Here is a 6,661-nt window from a genome sequence, read left to right as displayed (position 1 = left end):
GTTCTCTTTCAGAATTTGTCTTTTGAAGACCAGTCACTGTTCTGTTTAAGACATCATAAGATTCTTTCACATAGTTAAGGTTGAACAGTAATTGCTCTTTCTTCTTCTCATACTCAGCTATCATTTCATCTTTGGCTTTGCATTCTTTGCAAGCTTCAAGACACTTTTCACAAGGCTTGACAGCTTCTACAATCTTTTCAACTTCTATGATCTTTTCAACTTCAATCACTTTCTCTGCTTCAATCACCTTTTCTTCTTCTTTCACTTGCTTAGTCTCAACTATCTTCTCAGCTACTCTTTCAACATTCTCATTTTGAACAACATCTTCAGATTTCATTTGTTGTTGTTCTTTTGCAGCTCGTTTCTCCTTCAATTTCTCCAAGCGATCTGCAAAATAGAAATGAAAACTTTCAGAAGATAGATGAGATTTTGCAATGTTAATATGTTTTTCTTCCTCATCGTCACTACTGTCATCAGTTTGTGACTGATCAAACTGTACAGATTTTTCAGAATTGTCATCCGATGAACCAGAAACAGATGGTGTTTGATCAAAAGCTACTTCTTTTTCTGAACTTGCATCACTTTGTACACTCTCATCTGAGTTTTCATCAGCACTTTCTGAGCTTTCATTAGATGTGACAGACATTACAGTTTCACTGATAGATTTCATCCATGCAGTGAACATGTCAGGTTCTTTCACGATCTTAGCAATGAACGCTTTAAAATCACCCTTTTCATCCACAAACATATCCTAGCTAAAGCCTTCGGGTAGCCTTTCATCATCTTGATCTACTAAACAAGCTTTGCCATCAGGAGATATGTAATTGTTCCAGTTAAAATCAACTAAACATGCTCTCTTTGAATCCTCGATTCTTCTACCATGAGCCACTTGCGGTTCTTGCTGTTGACCAACCTGTTGATAAATGGCTTTCTGGTAGTAGTCGTCTTTTCCAAACGGATTCTGAGCTCCACTAGCTTCTCTGTTCTTGCATTCTCTCTTGAAATGGCTTTTCTCCCTGCAACGAAAACAAGTAACTTTAGATTTATCAAAACCTAAAGTAGAAACATGTGCATCAAGAAAGTCATTTCTTCCAGTAATCAGCTTAAACTTTTCAACTCGTCTAAGAACATGGCTAGACACCATTTGATATCCATTAATTCCATCTCTTCGGCGTCTATCTGATCGTAATCCTCCTTTGTGAGCATAGGATTCCCGATCCGACCTGCAACTAGACCTTCATACGAAAGTAACACAGAACCAAGTAAAGCCATGTGGTCTTTAGCAGTTTCTTCAGAAAACCTTTGACCCTCTGGAAGATTCAAAGCAATGTTGCACTGGATCACATAACCATTTCCTGTCTTTGTGCTTTGAGAATGAAAACTTGTAGTTGACTCTTTCGGATTGACGCTCAGAAATGTAGAGAATCCACTACTGCTTAAGTTTGAACCCTGATCAACTTTTTCTGTTGAATCCCCAGCACTAAAAGCAGTTTGTATTTTCGGACTTCTCTCAGCTTCCGGAACTGGAACACTACCTTTGTAATACATCTTTATATCCTGTTGACCACTTGGACTGTTCATCCTCGCGATCTTCTGCTGTTCCAAATCCTGACTTTCGATCTTCTCAATAAACTGAGAAATCGTTAATCCATCATAAACACCCGTAGTCTTTAAAATCATCAAGTAAGTTCCCCACTCTTTATGTGGTAACGTATCGGCTAACTTGTCTACCCACTCTTCACGATCTTTTGTAATACTTAGCATTGACATGGATCGCACTAAGTGGCAGTAACGTTCAATCAGCTTCTTCGTGTCCTCTCCCGATAAACTACTGAACAGATCGAACTCTTTCTTGAGCAACGCCTTCTTGCTCTTAATCATGTTCTCACTACCCTCAAACTTAACATGTAGAGCATCCCACATAGACTTTGAAGTCTTGTCATGCTGAAGCAGAATGAAAATGTCTTCTTTGATGGCTTGCTGTAACAGACTGATCATCATCTTTTCAGCCTTATACATATTCCTTTCTTGATCACTGAATTCTGATAACTCTTTGATAACTTGCAAATATGTTCGTAGTAACACATATTTCTTTAGAATACATTCCCAAGATCTAAGATGATTCGCCTGAACCCAGTTTTCGAATCTATTCTTCCACCCGTAGTATTCTTCGATACTCATCAGTTTCGGGGGCTTTTGTGTAGTTCCTGTCTCATTTTCCAAATTCATGGCTTGAGCAATGGAAGCCGGAGGAGTCGGAGATGAAGCGAACGCGTTATAAAACTCTTCACTCATGATGATGTATCATGTTTTACAAAAACAGGTACTTTGGAGCGGAATTAACCAAGTAGCAACTTTGAAGCGAAATAGCAAGCTCGTCTCGAGCGAAATCACCCAATGCAGTTTTTGGGGCGAAATCAGAATGCACACAGGAGCAAAACCAGCAAATTATATCTCTGGAGCGAAATCACTTCTGATTTTGGAGAGAAATCTTAAACTATGTGTCACAGGAGCGGAATCAAACCAACTTTTGGAGCGGAACCTCAAACAATGTATCCCCAAGAGCGAAATCGCATCCAGTTATGAGCGAAATCAAAAGTTATCCTCCCGAGCGGAATCAGCTCGGATGTCAATTTTGTCCATTTTTAGTCCGTATTTTAGTGTCAAACTTTCAAGGGTTTGTGTATGTCCAATTTCCTATAGTCTGTGAAAAATTAAGTAGGTTTTGACCAGTAAATCTCTCTGAATTGATAAAAGAAGGTGTAGATGTAAGAAATCTCAATGAATTCCAGCTATTCTCTGCAGAACTCCTCCTCCTTAGCTCTGATACCAATTGTAGGATCGTTATGCTGACCCAAATGAGTCGTTCAGAGGAGTTTTGATCAATTACAGGTGCGGAAAACAAGTAATTGACTTAGAAACAGCTAAATCTTCACTTTAACTACTGATTGTATTGATTTGAACGCAATTACACTCAGTCTTCACACCGACAGCAGTTCGATATGGAATACAAGGTCTAATTACTGATTTCGCTCATGAATGACATATATATAGCAGTCTGATTTTGCCCGAGATGACACATGACATAAGGAGCGAAATCACCACTTGTGATTTCGGGCGAAATCACAACATGAGACTCTAGGAGCGAAATCAGCATTAATACTCACTAAAACTTCCTATTTTCTCGTATAACGTGCCCTGATCTATACAATGTAATCTAAGAATCGATACAAGACGAAGTCGACAGATGCATGCACTAACAAAATACAATTGAGACAATTTGATATGTAAATGTTTATAAATAAACACAATGAATACAACCGCTTTTCATACACACTGTGTGATAAAATAAAACTAACCAACCACGTAACTTATATAAAAAAACTATTAATGAAAGCAGTTTAACATTGAATTACCACAATCTTAAACAACTGCTGATATTAGCAAATATTGACCTTTCTACAAACATTTTGAAATGAACACAGCAGTTTACCTTACCATCTTTGTAGGAGAACATGCAAGAAAGACTACAACAACATATTAAAGTAAAATCCTGTATTATAAACCGCTAGTACAAACCATATATTAAAATTACACATATTAAATATTTCATTTAAAATAATAACACGATATTATACAAAAGAAGGATAGTACCAAGTCCAATATACCTTCTGAATAAACGTATACAACTGAATTTAACACACGTACAACCAATATAATAACTACTAACTACCCACGTTACATATTTATAAAACAACAGTTGATGTTAGTAGTTTTCACTTTTCTACAACTGCCTTTTAGCATGAGTTGTACTAAATGATAAACATACAGATACATATACAAAAAAAAAGCAATTGATGTTATCAGAATCTACACAAAAGCCAAAAAATACACGATGTATACTATAAAATACAATTTTGTTGGTAAAACACAAATCATTGGAAAAAACACAATTCATGTTATCAGGTTTGTAGGACTTCACCTACATATATAGTAAAACAAATTAAACTGAAAACATTAAAAGTTCGAAATAATAAATGATTAAATAACACCAAGCGGAATTAAATATCCATGCAGACAATTGTTAATACACATATACATACGGACTACTTAAAACAATAAACAAAATTAGAAAAAAACGACCACCATTCCCTATAATATAGCATAATAATTTCTAATCGATCGGCGAAACAGTGGTCTCGATAAATAATGCTCGTTTCGAACCGTTGTAGCAATCAACATGATGGAGGTATTTAATAACTTCATTGCTCAGGTCAACTTCAACAACACCACCCCAAACGTTTCTAAGCAACCACTTGTTGTTTTGAAATATATTAGACCATTGGAGACTTTCTTCATAATCAATTATATGAAGATTATTGATAGAAAACACCTTGATGAAGGCCTCATCTTCAACTTTGTACAAATCAGCAGATAACTCGGGATACCTTTCAACAACAACAAAATGGAGCTTCTTTTCAATGCTCAGAAATTGTCCTCGCCAAGGAGGAACTTCCAAACTTTCAGGAAAACGAAAGCTTCTAAAAGTTTCGGAAATAACATCGAAAGCAACTATATACCTCTCCAAAGGTGGATACCAATTATTTGAACACACGAAATATATGGTTTGCCAGAACTAATTCCGCAAGACCATGAATAACCCCGACCACCGAAATTAGCTCCCCTCAAGAAATCTATTTTTCTCCACGTCCCACGACGTCGTGAATAAACACGAGCAATAACATCAACAAAAAAAAAGTTTTGATGTGAAGCACTTTAAGATCATTGGTTTCATCAAAATACATTCCACCTGTATCACAATTTCGACCATAGTACCACTGACGAAAGTAGTCGTCGGACAACCACTTATGGCACCTGGTTGTTGGATTCTAAAGGATCAGCTCACAGTTACTCGGTTCATAGCACACTAACAACAACCCATTAAGCGATGCTAGAATACGTAAGAATCTAGGTTGAACATTGTCAGGAAAAGTGATGTGTTTGATTGTAACCACATCTAAACTCTCACTTATTACGTCATCAACAACAATTGACATATCTTGCAAGGAGATATATTTCTTATGTAGTGAATTTCCAACTCGACAAGAATGCATCATCTCAAACAAATGAGTTGACAGTTCCTGACGAAAATCTTTGCAAACACATTTCAAACAACCAATAGCTTTGGTAGGGAGCCTTGTGAATATTTCATCAACGATCATTGCAAACCCAAGCTTTTCCATTTTGTGATCTATGGGGCTACAATATAAAATATAATAAAGGAAATACAATTGAGACAATTTGATATGCAAATGATTATATATAAACACAATGTATACATCCGCTTTTCATACACGACCATGTGATAAAATAAAAATAACCAACCACTAACTTATATAAAAAAACTGATAATGAAGGCAGTTTAACATTGTATTAACACAATCTTAAACAACTGGTGATGTTAGCAAGTATACTATAATATACAATTTCGTTGGTAAAACAAAAACAATTGTAAAATACACAATTCATGTTATCAGGTTTGTAGGCCAACTTCACCTACATCTATAGTAAAATAAATTAAACCGAAGATATTAAATAATATACGAATAAATAACCACAAAGTAGTGTATTCAAAAATCTACACAAAAAACTATTTGAACTTCAACTATTAAGAACATCAATAACAATGTCTACATTTAAGATAATAATGACTTTTTATTCGATTGCAAGTAGTAACTACAACTGTTCTTATATTCTCATACATCGAATTGTCATACATACTAACTTAAAATCTTACATCTAATTCACACAATTTAAAATTTTTAAGTAACTATTTTTAAATTGATTAACATAGCAATTACTAACACCATTAAATAAAGATAGATGAGATCTATCAAAGTTAGATGTTTATAGTATAGATAGTATTTTTTTTTTCATGTTTGCAACTCTATATTCAAGCACAATTCAACATCTACATAAACTAAATCAATTACAATTCTCTATATGGTCGCTCGAAGGAAAGGCAGCATATGAAGAACTAAAAAGAAAAGTCGGCATAATTAGTGATAACAATTACAAGCAAACCTGGTGTCACACCCTGGGTTTGCGGAAGCGTGGTTAATTTGGTGTGACTTCTTAATACCATAGCTTAATCATAACAAAGCTATATGAATTTAAAAATATGCAAGATCATCCAATAAAAATACCATAACATTGTCTTAACGGGATAACACCCTATCAACCATAAACTTGTTCAAACATTACAAACCCAAACATAACATAGACATGATTCAAGGACTGTGACTTGTCCAGGAAAGAGTCACATTCCCCAAACCCTGGATGACCTCGGTGACTAATGCAGCGGAAACATGCCATACCGTGCCAGATCTTTTAATTCCCTGAAATACATGTAAGTTGAAAAATCAACAATAATGTTGAGCGAGTTCATGTGTAAGTGAGTAAATAAACCATTGTATTTATCAAAAACCCTGGTATGTAGCAAATAAGGAAAAAGAGATCACCAATGGTTTGCAAGGCCATTGATATGTGTGAAGTGCAAGTAGGAAGACTCAAACCTAGCGGATTTATGCGTCGGGCACTAAGTCACCCCGAGGTCCGTTATGCTGGACCTGGGGCTGGGCTCGCTACACCCAGATAGATC

The sequence above is a fragment of the Helianthus annuus genome, chromosome 17, assembly GCF_002127325.2.
Source record: "Helianthus annuus cultivar XRQ/B chromosome 17, HanXRQr2.0-SUNRISE, whole genome shotgun sequence".
Taxonomy (NCBI): domain Eukaryota; kingdom Viridiplantae; phylum Streptophyta; class Magnoliopsida; order Asterales; family Asteraceae; genus Helianthus; species Helianthus annuus.
The sequence above is the reverse complement of the archived record's forward strand: the minus strand, read 5'-3'. Positions refer to the sequence as shown.